General features: G+C 46.8%; 1 protein-coding gene and 1 non-coding gene across 2 annotated transcripts in view; both read left to right on the top strand.

Moving 5' to 3' along the window:
- LOC119168632 (uncharacterized) overlaps nt 1-15544 on the top strand; it is a 207567-nt gene that overhangs the window by 82214 nt on the left and 109809 nt on the right. The gene's annotated exons all lie outside the window — the stretch shown is intronic.
- TRNAS-CGA (transfer RNA serine (anticodon CGA)) lies at nt 6662-6743 on the top strand. Its single transcript has one exon. It is a non-coding gene; the product is annotated as a tRNA-Ser (tRNA).

Here is a 15544-nt window from a genome sequence, read left to right as displayed (position 1 = left end):
GAAATGAACGCCGGCGAGCACACGCACCGCGTCCCGTTGAAATGTATTGTCGTCTGACTATGGCATGTAGTCATGTTCTCACATGCACGCATCTCATAATTATCATGTTTGCACCAGTCACACCTTCGTCATCCATTGGCGTCGCGTAATATTGAGTTTGGTATATGTGAAGCTAGCGAAACGGCCGCGAGCGCCTCATGAGCGTAGCATGTAGTCCTGTTGTTACATGACACGCATCTCATGTTTATCATGTTTACACCAGTATCATACCTTTGTCATCCACTCACGTCCCGTAATACCAAATTTGGTATATATGGGATGATCGCACTGCTCGCATCACTGCTCGTTTCGCACTTTATTGCTCGCATCATACACTGCTCGCATCACAATGCAAGCAGTGCAACAGGGTAAAGCGGGACGACCACATTTAAAGCGTGAGTGCCCAACTAGAGTTACTGTATATGCTACCTAGAGGTAGCATATACAGGAACGCTATGCCCAACGCGCCCTTAGCGCAATCAGGCTACTGATGAAGAAAACGCGCTGAAGCCTCCGAGCTCTGAAAACTTACAATGGTACATTGTGTGTATAAATTGTTTCTCATTAACATTCTGTGGAACGTAACTCTTTGGTCGAGTAGTTTGCGCCACTCGCTTTCGACTGGGAGGTCGCTGGTTGGATGTGCCTTACCTAAACTTTCGGTTCTCACTTTTGTCTTTGAAATTTGTCTACATATATTTTACGACGTCATGTACGCGACGGAAATACGTCAATGGAGCCGTGGTAGACTCTGGCATTAAATACTTTCATGTAGAAAAAGGTGGGGGGAGGAGCATGGTCCAGCATGAACTCTGCGATGAGAAATCGAACACAAAGGCAATAAACCATTTCCTAAATTCAATTTGGATGCATGCCGGGTATCATCGTTTTCTTTTATTTGCAGAAGCGAAAACTTTCAGTAGCCGCTCAAGTTGTTGTGCTAGAGGGCACGAAAGCATCTACGAATAGTCGATATCTTGGCCACGACCGGTCACAAGTGGGTGCGTTTCACGTTCGTAAATCCTAGCGGGTAAAACACCCTCTTTACTCGGTCAAGGACGCTGTTTTTGCAGTCAACAGCATAATGTACGTGGACGCGTCTGTGGCCCAGGCGAAGCTTTGCAATTGTATACTTTTATCGATTCTATGCTCGCAAATCACTTTCAGCGCGAAGCGCCAAGAGCCGCTACCGTCATAGACGCGACGGATGCGGTTTTATAGTACATGATCCTCAGCGTGATTTTATAAAAAGAACAGTATACAACTGAAATACCAACCACGTATGCAACGTAATTTAGGAGAAGGGTCATAGGTGTTTCGTATAGTTTCAAATCGCAGTTTTGCTTTCAAACAGCCACTCTTGCTAATGGCTGTAAGGTTTTCAGCGTCACTTTCAAGATGGCTATTGCGATAAGAAACTCACTTGCGCTGATGGCATCACTTGAACACTTCTTTTCCGGTTTTCGCCTATGTGAAACAGAGCATTTGACAATGCACTGCTGTCTTCGTTCCCTTCTGCTCGACTAATGCAGATAGATCCCCAACGAACACGCACTCATGTTCGATAATAAGCTTCGACGTTAACTCGCTGCAACCAGTCGTCGTTCATTGGAGCAGCAAAATGTGAAATCGACACCAGAATATCAAAAAACTAGAAGCAGCAAAAACGAAAACCAGGCACTGCTGAAAATAACAATCAGAGCCCTCTACAACATCATAACCATGCTTTTTCGTGTTTTTCTTTATGCAACATAGTATATAAAAGCTTTCGTTCGCGGACAACAGAGTAGTAAAATAATCACAACATATTCAATGAGTGAATGATGATGAGTGGGACGAAACGTTCATCCTTCGGTCCGTGTAGCCAACTGTTCGCGCGTCCATCCGTTCACCCGTCCGTCCGTGCTTCTATTCGTGCTTCCCTCCGTCCATCCCTATTTCAGTCCGTGCATGCTTTCGTTCAATCTTCTGTCTGTCCATCCGTCCCTGCTTCCGTCCATTCGTTAGCTCATCATTCATTATGTCCATCCGTTCGTCGGTGCGTCTGTCTGTCCTTGAGTCCGCCTATTTATCTGTCCACCCATGCTTCCGTCCGTCTGTCTTTCCGCAGTGCTTCCTTCCATCCATTATTCTGCCCGTCCGTCTGCCTGTTCATTTATTCATCAATGCGTCTATGCGTCCGTCTGTCCATCCGTCCGTAAGTCAGATAGACAGACAGGCACACTGACGGACAGACGTACGGACGGCCACTTCTCCCGACTCGTCATCATTCATTCCGTAGATATGCTGTGATTTTTTAAACATTGGCCATGCTCAAATTTCTGCAGGATATAAGTCGGCAGTTGCACTGTCGGGTGTCTGTGCGTACGTGTAGTGTATCTTCTCTGTTCTTTCGTTGTAAAAATTTTTTTGCTGGTGCACATGAATATAGCCGTTAAAATAGCGCAGTAAAGTAGGAATGACGAATTCGTCTTTGTTCACGATGAGTGTGTGCGCTCGTTCTAAGCCTTTTGCATAAAACAGCAGCGTGTCAGCTTTTAATAAACACAGTTGCAAGTTCAGTACTGCTTGTGTTACTTCACATTAAAATGGCCCACCTGACACTGACTGCTCATACACACAAAAACACCTCCAAATCATCATCATCATCATGGTCAGGGGGAATTAGTTCCTGTCATCTGCAGGCACGTCTGCAAAAGAGCAGGTGACGACTTTCAATAAAACTGGCCACGGGGAGATGGCCGCTGAAAGTTAAAAAGAAACCAGCCAGAAAGCAGCATGACATCTTTCAGTAAACCCAGTTGTGAAGTTAAGTGCCGTGCGCGTTTCTCCTTAAAATAGCCGGCCCGATACAAATTTTTCATCCACACATGCACACATCTCGTGTTCACCACTGGGCTGTTTCCTCAGAGAATGAAAAACGCTAAAGTAACGGTTATATATAAGGATGGGGACAAAAGAAATTTAGGAAACTACAGACCAATTTCGATTTTACCAGTTTTCTCTAAGGGGTGTGAAAAACTTATTTTTATACGGTTATCAAATTTCTTTATAAACACAACATTATTACACCGTCACAGTTTGGTTTTCAGTCAGGCCTCTCAACCGAAAGTGCCTTACTATACCAAAAGGAATTGATTCTAAGAATTATAGAAGCAAAAAAAACTTACCCTATAGGAATATTTCTAGATTTCTCGAAAGCTTTCGATAGAATAAACCATGATATTTTGCTAGAAAAACTACACTGTTATGGAGTTCGCGGTACCGTTTTGGCTTTAATAAGAAGCTACTTATCTAATAGGAAACAATGTGTATCAATCAATCGAGAGCTATCATCATCCATGAAAGTTAAGAATGGCGTACCTCAAGGTAGCATTTTGGGACCCCTATTATTTAATATTTTTATCAACGATATTGTACGTATTGACAGCTCTGTAGAATATGTAATCTACGCGGACGATACTAGTATATTTTTTTTCTGAAGAAACGGCTGATGACCTCATTGTTTGTGCTAATGAAATACTAAATAAAATATATGCCTGGACTGTGGCAAATTCTCTACACATTAATTGCTCTAAAAGCAAGGCTGTACTGTTCCGTGCAAAAGCCAGGTCTTTTGAAACGTCTCACAAGCTAATACTTAATAACGTTGAAATTAAACTTTGTCAAACAGTTAAAACTCTCGGTGTCCATTTTCACGAACACATGGCATGGAATTACCATGCAGAACAAATTAGTCACAAACTTTGTAAAGTTCTAGGTGTGTTGCGTCGATGCCAGAACATACTACTTGTGAAACAAAAATATTAGTGTACAATGCTCTTTTTTCATCACATTTACACTATTGTCATCTGGTCTGGTCTACAGGCTCTAAAGCATCTCTAAAGAACCTGGTCGTGTTACAAAAAAAAATGCCTTGCGGTGCATTGAAGGTGTATCCTATAACGCACACACTGCTTCAATATTTCCAAAATATAGAATTTTAAGAATTACCTGTTATTACGAATACCAGCTTCTGTCAGCTTTTAAATCAGAAATACGCAGAGGAAGTATCTTTTTACGCACCTTGGCCACCTTGCAACCAAATCCTGCCAGTCGCGTTACTCGCTGTACGGAGACTTGGCACGTACCTTGTCCTCGCACAAACTATGGATTTGAAACACAACGTTACCGCCTTCCAAGTGTGAAGAACAAATGGAAACTAACAACTGATAATCTTCGTATATTGTCTAAAACTGAAATGTTAAATCGGATGTGCTGATTGTGTTGTAAATGAATGTTGGGTGATTTCTGTAATGGTTATTCAGTTTTTATTCTTTCATGCATTGCTTTGTTATGGATATTTTGTATGTATTTTAGAGTTGTGATTCTATTATTTGCTGTCATGGGCCACATGCGTGTTTCTTTTTGTATTGTCGCTTTCCACTGCCTGAAAGTTTTGTAATATTTTGTAAATTTGTAGTTTAGATTATTTTTCTGGGTGAAGGGGCCAGTCAAGCTGTGAAATGCAGCTTTTTTCCCTTCGCACCAAACCACGTATACAGTGTATTTTCGTGTACTTGTCACGTGGTTGAATAAACCCAAACTCAAACTCAAACATACACATCATCATCATCATCATCCCCACCACCACCACCAGGGGTGTTGGTTCTAGCGATGTCAAACATGTCTTCAAGAAAGGCAGTGACGCCCATCTCAATATCGGGTGACTGAAGGATAACCACTGATTGTAAAAAATGAAAACAAACGACATATGCAGTCATTTCTGAAAGGGGAACGCCCTGAACTTCTGAAAGGTACCATGACGTTTGTAAGAAGGTGCTAAACCTAGAAATTTAAAAAAAAAACGTGTTTTCGAAGCAGTATGCCTTGATTCTTTATCACTTGCTAAGGATACATAAAAGGATAATCAATAATCTAGAGGGTATATCTAACTCTATAGTTGATCGCCTTATAGCGAAGCACTCTGAAACAGTTGCCGACTCATGTTTGCCACGGCGTGGCGAGTCTTCCGGCGGGCAGCCGTGGTCGAGTGCTACATATCGCAACATCATCAGCGTATGCGAGTAGTTTGACCTCTGAAGATTGTACTCTAAACCCATTAATGATGTCATTCTGCAATATCGACCGACATAAAGTTTCAATATAGATGCAAAACAACAGTGGACTAACAGGGCAACCTTGACGCTCTGAGCGCTCAATTCTAATATGTAGCACTACCTATGTCGGTATTGAAGAATCAATCAGAGTTTATAAATCTTTCGCCGAAGTTACAGGAAGCCACATAAACTGGGGTAAATGCCTCGGCTTCTGGCATAGATATTGGCCTTCAACACCAGAATTGTTTGCAGCAATTAAATGGACAAGAACGCCAGTTAAATATCTCGGAGTACCGCTCGAGTCATACAAAAGTTTTGACGAATATTGGACACAGCAAACGAAAGAAATTAAAGAAAAAGCGAATAGGTGGAATGCAACTTATCTGTCCATGTTTGCTAGGGCTACTGCATGCAACTGGTTTTTTGTGTCTAAGCTGTGGTATGTGATGCAAGTGTTGTACTGTTCCCGGGTCAATGTGCAAAAATTACATCGGGTGTTTGCAATATTTGTGTGGGGGTCTAACTGGGAAAGGTGCAGTCGCACGAATTTGTGTAGACGAGTGAAGTGTGGAGGCCTTGGGCTAGGACATTTGTTTATCAAGCAGTTAGTAAATAGGTTTTTCTTTTTTCGTGAGACAAGAGATCCTTTCCTACTAACAGTATGTCAAACAAGACTAAGTAGACTGTTGCCCTAGTTTGTTGTGAGCACCCATGTTACCCCAGGGCCTGTGCAAGGATACACGAAAGAAGTAGTGGCCAGCGTGCGGTTTTTGTGTGTTCGTTTTTCAACTGACTACCTGTGGTCTGTTGGAAAGAAAAACTGTACAAAGATTTATGTGACACAATGCTCCCCGTCCCACTGTACAGAGCGCTACATACAGCACGCAAGGGTCAGAACGTACTTAAACGAGTTTAAAAAATGCCAGCAGCTCCAAGTGCGAAAACGTTCTTTTTCAAATTACACACTGGAACACTTCCTGTAAGAACCTTCCTAGAGGAGCGTGGGTTTTATATGCCTTGGGGATCTCACTGTCTAATCTGTAAGAAACCGGAAACTATCGACCATGTTTTCCTGTACTGTTGGGAATGAGTTTATTTTTGGGACGTATTACAAAGGACAATCAAAAAAGAGTTTCCGTTAGACCCTCATGGGATCAGGTATTTGGCAATAGAGAATGAGGATGGATTACCTTTCGATTTTATCATGATGACTGCCTTGCACAGTATATGGCGCTCTAGAATGGCTGGATTTCATTGCGACCCAGACATAAGACCAGCAAGAGAGTATTTTAAGGAAAGCATCTCAAGATTATTTGAGGTAGTAAGAACAGACGAATGTGTACCTTTATGGGTAGAAAGGGTAGAAGCCCTACTGACCATGAAGGAATTCTAGGACGTGATGTGTTATAGTTATGCTTGACGGGCTTAGTTATTTTTAAGTTTTTTGTAATGTTCGTAGTGAATTGTAGTATATCTTAGTAACCCGTTTGTGAAGTATACCGGAAATAAAGGGAAAGAAAGGGGCAGCCGTGGCCGAGCGGTTAAGGCGATGGACTCGAAATCCATTGGGGTCTCCCCGCGCAGGTTCGAATCCTGCCGGCTGCGATATATTTTTATTTTCTTTATTTTTTTCAAAAGACCTGTGAATTGTTCGCACATTTAGGGTTATCTTGTTTCTGCCCAAAATTCGTGCGCCCACGCTTCAGGATGTGTGGCCATTATTATTATACAGCTCCAAGTCACAGCTTTATTTTTTTATTTTTCCGGCGGCTATGAATTCGCTTATGGTTGCTTCGTTTTTCCCACATGCACTGTCTCAAACGCATCAACAACCCTTTTAAATGAATGGCTGCGTTCAGTAAGGTATGTTTCACGCATGCACACTATCTATTTTCCATTCTATGGACTGTCGTATACCGAATATCACCAGAATGCAGCATGCATAATTATTTGCGGTTGTATGCTCTTTGAAGTCAATTACGAGAATACGCCTCACAAAAACTCAGGCGAAACGAGCAAAGTAAGTATTAGAGCAAGTATAACGTTTTAAACCGGGAAGTGAACTGCCGTTTATTTTGTTCCCCAACTTCGTTTTTCTTTTCATCTAAAGCTCACTTTTGCCTTGCAGGAGGGGAAGATTCGGTTTGCGAATTGATTAAAATTGTTTTAAAAACGATATGTGGGGTTTAACGTCCCAAAACCACTATATGATTATGAGAGACGCCGTAGTGGAGGGCTCCGGAAATTTAGACCACCTGGGGTTCTTTAACGTGCACCCAAATCTGAGCACACGGGCCTAGAACATTTCCGCCTCCACCGGAAATGCAGCCGCCGCAGCTGGGATTCGAACCCGCGCCCTGCGGGTCAGCAGCCGAGTACCTTAGCCACTGGACCACCGCGGCGGGGCTGTTTAAAAAAAACGAGAAATAAAAAAAAAGATAAGGGAGGGGAGCAGTCGGAAAAATCAGCATGACTTAAAACCTGTATTTAAAAAAAGAACCTCTGTTGAAATGTACACCTAAAGGATGGTTCCAACACTTTAAGATGCCGGTTTTTTATCTGTGGCCATTGTAGACTGATTGCTTGTTATAGTTTCAGTATGCCTAATATTATCGATGTCAAAAAATTCAAGCAGCACCGCTTCGCGGACACTGATCAAACAGCGATGGTGGTCGCCATTCTTTTGTCAGGCTGACGCGTTTCTTCACTTTGTGCACGTGTAGAGGCATGTCATCGCCACCCCCATTGTCGCCGCCGCCGTGATCAGCGCCCACAAGCGGTGATGAAAATACTGGTAGGCTCATGGCAGGTGGACCATCGCAGGTCACCACTTGGCAGCATTGGCATCGCTGAAGAGTGGCTGGCCTCGCGCCCGTTTTTAATTGGGATTGATGCCAATAATAAATAATTAGTATGAATGTTTATTTCGTGCATCTGTTTCATCTGTAACACCAAATCTTCACCAGGGGATCAATAACTAAGCTTCAGCGCAAAAAACGTGACGAGGGTCTCGTTCATGTCACTGCTCCTTCAAGTGTTAAGCGCCCCTCCCGCCTAGTGCGAGGTTCGAGTAGCAATCCGTTTTCTTCAAAACATTAGAGCCCGTGGTAATTTATAGGCAAATGAATGTGGTTTATGGTGAATAGTGCATGCCTATTCAGCACGTCTGCAATAAATCAGATATATGCAGCGTCTCCTCGTTGCAGTAAGGCAACAAATGGAAGTTGTTGGGCTCTTCGCCACGGGAGAGGAAACGTGGGTGTTTCATTACACCCTGGAAACAAAACAACGATCTCGTCAGTGGCGTCACTGGTTCACCGCCACCGCCCCGTCTCTCAAGAGCGACAATGAAGTCCAAGCAGAGCTCACAAGCTTCCTCAACGGCTTTGCGGGGCTTTTTCGACATAAAAATATGAAAGCTGGAGCACCATCTTCAAAAGGGCATCAAAAAATAGACAACAGTGTGTGCTTTTCAACGATTTATCAATTAATAACAATAAACAATGTTTTCTATTCGTAGAAACTACGAGAGCTTTACTTTGGTACATTTCTCATATTTTAATCGTGCAATGCAATCACCACATTGATGCCTACTGTATCGACGCTTCAGTGAGCTTCGTGGTAGCACATGTGAAAGACAGGGCATAAGCATAGACGCACGAACACACGAAGCACCAAATTCCAACATTGTTTTAATTTTCGGAAGCAGGGTGCGCTCATAGACTTCGTTCACGTGTCATTTTATTGTCTGGTCTTTTATGTGCGCACAAGAAAAGTTACTGAAGATAGGTCACCAATAAGCCCGCATCACATCCCTCGTGTAAAGACGCGTAAGGGCGCTCTCATTATCTATTACAGGTGGATATGATGGTGAGCAGCACATGGCTTTGATTGGGTAAGTGTAACGTTAGAAGATATCAAGGAAATGCACCAAGAAAGAGATTGTTGGCCTTCCCTCTTTTGCCCTCTTTTACCTGGAACGTCAATTATAAACTGTTGCAAGAAAAAATTTGTAAAAAATTGGCCCCGTACCTGCGTGTTACACTGCGAATTTCGTTTAAAGACGATAGTCTTGCGTTTGGAGAGAGTGAACAAAACGTTTATCTGATGTTTTGCGCAAGAAAATCGGTGAATGGTATTCTGGAGGCGCTGCCTTAGAGTGCCTTGAGCGTGCAGCGGAGGTGAACGAGCGCATCAAGTCACGTCACACGTAAGGCATGAGTGCCATCTGGCAGTTATCTTGGAAAGCGAAGCGCGCGCGCAATGTGCACGCCCGTCTTGGAGGCGATAAGGTGTAGAACGCAGAGCGACGGGTAGGTGCCGCCACCGCGTCATCTTAGCAAAGCGATGGAAACACTTGCCTTTCGTGCAAGCGTTGCATGGTCAGCGCAGCGTAATAAACGCTAAGGTCATTAAAATTGCTTATGTATGCATTGTATAGTAAAAGGTATACATACAAAATATTGACGCGTTGTTATGGTGTCTCAGACATGCGCAATAATTGCTTTTTAATTGACAATCCCACAAGTATGAACGCTAAACCTTGAGCAATATTGGGGGGCGCTGCAGATAGGGTCGGCCGTTTGAAGTATTGGCCGGTCACTCCGGTGCAATTAGAGGGCCGCGAGGGAAAGGTCAACGTCCGCGTCCGATTCTAGCCCGTTCGAAGAGCACCTCGCCCGAGCACAAGCGCCACGCAGCAACCACGCTGGTGGACGACTATTCGTCATCTACCACTGTGGAGGACTCTGAGATGGACGCACGAAGCCTGGCTCCGTGCGACCTCTGCAAGTCTTGGTCGCGTGCGACTGTTCCGAACTTTCGGACACGTCGTACCCGTCCACACCGGTCTCTCCCGTCGCGGGAGAGTCCGTAGCTTAGCTCGCGATTGGCATATCGCCGTTCCCTTCCCTTCGCCCTTCTGTTCGCCTCTTTCGCGCAACTCGCACACTTTTTCTTATCTCTAACTATGGCTTTTCTTTCTCTTACTATCGCTTCCTTCAACTGTCGCGGCCTCTCTCGCGCCGTGAAACAGAACGCAGTTATCGAGCTAGCTTGTGCTAGAAAGGTAGATATCCTCGTACTACAGGAGACTTACGTCCATCGACTACGTCAGATAAGGTCCTTCGACGCGACGTTTGGCACCAGGTCCTACTGGGGTATTGGCACGAGCGGTTCGCGGGGCGTGGCTATCGTTTTCATGCTGCGCTTTACGGGTTTCGTGCTGCGCTACTTCAGGCACTCGGACGGCCGTCTAATGTCGATGGATCTCGATTCTAGCATTCGCATCGTAAACGTGTACACTCCAAACGACTTCCACTCGCAGAAAGATTTCTTTGCCGCATTGGATAACCACCTAATTGGCCCCTCTCGAGTTGTACTAGTGGGAGATTTCAATTGCGTGCTAGATCGTATTGACCGTCCAACGTTCAGAGGCACCCCTCCGAAATGGACAGATGGGCGTGGCGAAGGCGTACTGCACGAGCTGGTCGACGAGCTGGGGCTGATCGGTGCTTGGCGCGCTCTTCGGCTGGCCCAGTCAGGAATGACTTGGTTGGCAGGAGCGCGCGGAGCAGGATCGACCGCTTTTACGTCTCGCCGTCACTGGCTCCCAGTATGCATTCCTCGTGGTTAGTCTCCTCGGCTTTAAGTGACCATTGCCTCCTTATTTTAAAGGCTCGCCGGCACAGACATCGCAGCTCAGGGTAAGCGGCCGTGGAGCCTCAACGCCCGGCTTTTAAACGCCAGAGAAATACTCGTCGACGTGGCGCGTTTAATACAACGCAAGGTACACTCAACACCAGAGCTAGACGGCGACAAGTGGGACGAAGTGAAGGCTGATGCCGCGGAGTGCTTTCGGTCATGGGGCAAGCGCCGAGCGTGGGAGGAACACGCGGATATTAGAATTATCTCTGGTGTGATCCTCCTGCTGTCTCGGCCAGAGTCCACCGGCCCCGGCATCCCGTCCGCGTTGGCTACGCTTCGTAAAGAGCTAGGAAAAGCACTCCAGTGACGTTGGGATGGCCTCAAGGCCGTCGCTCGCGCTGAGAGATGGGAAATGGAGGCATGGGATAGTCGAACCATTTTTCGGCGACACCTAGCTAGGGCAGACACGCCTCTGACGTCCTTCATCAATTCAGAGACAGGTAGCTTAGTGGAAACGCCGGACAGGGTACTTGAGGTGGCAAAGCGGTTCTACGAGAACCTTTACGCTGAGCCAACTCCGCCCTCGGCCGACTTTCCGTTCGTAAAAAACGATCAGGTATTCGAGCTCTGCGACTCCCTCATCGTGGAGGAGGATCTCCACGCGGCCTTAGTGACTATGAAGCGTAGTCGTAGCCCGGGCACCGACGGTTTGACGGTGGAATTTTACGTCAAACTGTGGGAAGTGCTCGGGAAGCCTTTCACCGCTCTGGTGAATAGGCTGCTGCGTGAAGGGACGCTGTCAACGACTCAGAGGAAGGGGCTGATCACTCTACTTTGTAAGGACGTGTCGAGACGCACCGACCATCGGGCGCGGCGCTCCATTACGCTACTCAAATGCGACTACAAGCTCATAGGCAAATGCCTGTCTGTTAGGCTCACTCCAGTACTCAGTACTGTTTTGGGACCATACCAGGCATGCTGCGTTAAAGGACGATCCTGCCAATTACACGGCTTCGCGATTAGAGACTTCATTGAATAGGCGAATGCACGGGACATCCCGGGTATTCTATGCTCATTCAAATCAGGAAAAGTCGTTCGACAGAATAAGCCATCACTTCATCTTCCAAGTTTTAAACGAGACAGGATTTAGTGACAGGTTGGTTCGCATGATTAGAGCTCTGTATACTCGGCCGACGTCTGCTGTCATCATACAGGATCGCGTCTCGGAGTCGTTCGACGTGTGCAGGGGGGTCAGGCAGGGCGACTCACTCTCGCCTGCCCTGTACGTGCTCGCATTCGAACCGCTTGTGCTGCGACTCTCTGGCGACAGCCGACTTTGTCAGTTCCCCCTTCCACCGGGTGCCCCTCCCGTCATGCTCTTTGCCTACGCGGACGACTTGTCTATCGTAGTCCAAAACGAGGCAACGGTTTGCACCGTCTTGTAAGTTTCAGACGAGTACTGCGAGGCGAGCGGCGCACACGTTAATCGGTCGAAAAGTGCAGTAATGTATTGAAACTCAGCTCCAAGTAGCGCGCAGCCCGTGCACGGCTTACCCGTGAAGGCGAGGCTGCGCATCCTAGGTTTCCACTTCGAACCGCGAGGCCTGACTCCTGAAAACTGGCGGGTAGCGGAAGAGGAGCTTGAAGTCAGAATCAGAGAGTTCGCCAAACTCTCTTGTCCGCTGACTGCAAGAGTAACGAACGCAAGATCGTTGCTCTTCTCGATTTTAACTTACGTGGCTAGTGCTATGCTGGTCGTGAGTCGAACCAAGAATCGCTCGGAACAGACTCTCTTCGAGTTTTTATGGAGACGTTCATGTATTTACGTGGGGCGCCTGGTTCTGAAGCTGCCCAGAGATCTGGGAGGACTCGGAGTCCCCGACTTGAGGCTAATGGCCAGAGCGCTTCACGTCAGATGGACCCGCGTAGCGTTAGACTCGGTCATGACGCTCACTCGAAGCTTCACTTCGTTCTTCCTTAGCACGCGCTTACGGCAGTTCTCGGCGGGCACCCTCTCTCACTGCGTGCCCCATGCGGGAACCCCGTCAGATTTTACGCGAGCGCGGCTAGGACACTCGCGGAGATTCAGCGCGTCGATCCAGAGTGTGACGTAGTTGAGATGCAACTCCAAGATTTAGTCGGCCTCATAACCCCGCCTCTACCCGAGCGCTACAAGGTGTTTGACCTGTCCTGGCACGAGCCGAACTGGCACCTCATCACTGCCAGCTTTCTCGACGCCAAGCGTGCTTTGTTTATGTACCGCCTGGCAAGGAGTGTCTGCCAATAATGTACAGACCCTTCACACCAAACATCCAGCACGGTGTTTGTCAATTCTGTCACAGTCGAGAGGACGCGGTTCACATCTTTCACAAGTGTACCCTTCCACAAGCCCTATCCCGAAAGATAGCCGACTTATTTCAGCTCCCGGGAGTTCCATATCCCACGGTCCGTTATTTAAATCCGCTCCCGTCTCACGCGGTCAACTAGTTCGTGCTTCCTCTCGTCGAGTGCCTATACCAAATTTGGTTGGCGCGATGCGAGGCCGTTTACCGGGGGAGACTGCCGGGCCCTTCAGGAAGTGGTCGCAAAATTGCGGAAGGAGGTCTGGTTCCATCTCTTTCATGAGCGGTATCGCCTAGGCGCGAAGAAGTTTCTCGAAACCTGGCAGCGACCGGCAGTGATCTATAGCGAGTCTAAAGGGCAACTAACCATCCAGCTATGAAGGCGGAACATCTAGCAGCACGATTTGTCGAGGCATCACTCGCCTGCATGTCTTGTTTGGACCCGTCCTCTAACCAAGGGTGGGACCCCTACCGGGTTGAACGTAACTGGATGATGAGGGGTTGATGAGTGACATGTACTCTGGGACACGGCGCTTTCGTGTGCCAACTCCCCTTCCTTTCTGATGACGGTAGGGTCTGCGTCGTATAACGGGACGGTTTCAAACTCTCCCATATGATCATATAGTAGAGTACCTGTAGCACTTTATCATTACCCACTTTTTCTAAACCCACAATAACGCGTAGGGTCCGGCAGGGATGTCCATTGTCTCCTGTGCTATTTGTCCTCAGCCTTGAGTCTTATTTGCGTGCTGTTGACGTGAATTCACGCGTCAGGGGTCTTGCGCTTCCTGGTAGCAGTGTCGTGAATGTCACAGTTTTCGCTGACGATATAACCCTATACCTTTCAGATGAAGATAGCCTTTCACGCAGCCTGCGTGTGTTTGCCCAGTATGTAGATATTTCAGGTGCAGCGTTGAACATCTCCAAATCCCGGTATTTCTTCATTGGCTTTCCAAACTCCATTCTTAGCGCCAGTTTTCCTACTCAGCCGGCTGCGTGCTTTGTATTTTAGGTGTTTTATACAACCACTACGGTATTCGCGAATTCGTTTGGTTAAACGCTCTCGAAGAACTAAGATTGAAAATTCAGCGTGCACGGGATTTTGACTTCCCGCTTCTTGAGCGGAGGTACCTTGCGCAGACTGTATTCTGCGGTCGCATTTGGTATCTTTCTCACGTCGTGCAAACATCTTTACGTATCGTGCGATTACTGCAGTCTGCTTTGTGTTCCTTTTTTTTGGTCAAGCGGCACGGAGTTGGTCTGTCGTGCGGCACTGGGACAGCAGTGTTCTCAGGGAGGTTTTGCTTTCGCTTCAGTGTCCATACGCTGTCGGCTGCTGGCACTGAGCTTCCTTTTGCGCCTAGTACAAGAGGAGGAATCTCCCGCACGAGCGCTTGCATATTACTTTCTGGGTATTCACCTTCGGCATTTGATGCCCAATGTGCACCTTGACAGGGGGCCGCAGTCAATAACACTTCCTGCGTTTTATGCAACATCTGTTGCATTTTTTCGCCATGTCTAGTCGACCTGTCTTAGCATAGATTTCTTCACCAACCACATAGATAGTTGAGACAACTGCTGCTTTTTTGCTTTCGTTGATCCCACCAGCCCGCAGTGCTCGCTCTAGACGGGTGTTTTGGAGCACGTTAATTGCTTTTTTTTCTACCTGGACACCTCCGGGACTTCATGTGGCGCCTGGGAGGGGGTGTGCTTCCCACTCTCGACAACCCCGAAAGGTGGAAAATGGTCTAGTCAGCAACATATCTGCACTGCTCCCTTCGGGAAACAAATCAGCATTTTCTTAGGCATTGTGTCATTGCTCACATTTTTTTTTTTTTGAGAGCCGTAGATGCCAGATTTCGCTACCTCAGAGTAAATCGCTTCATTTCTTCTGGGCGTTGTTCGCGAGGCCGCTTCACTTGTCTTCTCATTGTTGCCGGCTCTTTCTGCCTCTGGTGCAACCGCTGCGAGGCTGTCGCAGCAGACCACCGCCGCCGTGTACTCTACCCGATCCTAGAGCGATTGTACTCGGAGCTGCTGTCTGTTTTGTTGGAGGAGCTCTTCTTCCTCAGTGAAGAGGAATTTCTTCAGCACTGGTCTTGTCCTTTCGTGTCGGTCTGTGATGGACGAGTGAAACTTGTCTTTCGGCCAGCCTGGTATTGGTAGGCTGATGCGTCGATGTGCCGGCAGAAATGGCATGCTAACATGTAAATGTGCAAAATGTACAATGGTAGGCGGATGTGTCGATGCGCCGGCAGAAATGGCGTGCCAACTTGTAAATATGCAAAATGTGCATATTCTTGTTTTATTTGTGTCTCTCGTTTACCTTGAAATATTTTTGTGGTTGTGTTTCTGTGAACCATCGAATGTACATGTTCTTTCAATGTCATCTCATCGCCATGTTCATGTAAATGACGT

This window comes from Rhipicephalus microplus, chromosome 6, assembly GCF_043290135.1.
Source record: "Rhipicephalus microplus isolate Deutch F79 chromosome 6, USDA_Rmic, whole genome shotgun sequence".
In the NCBI taxonomy this organism is placed as follows: Eukaryota; Metazoa; Arthropoda; class Arachnida; order Ixodida; family Ixodidae; genus Rhipicephalus; species Rhipicephalus microplus.
The sequence above is the reverse complement of the archived record's forward strand: the minus strand, read 5'-3'. Positions and strand labels throughout refer to the sequence as shown.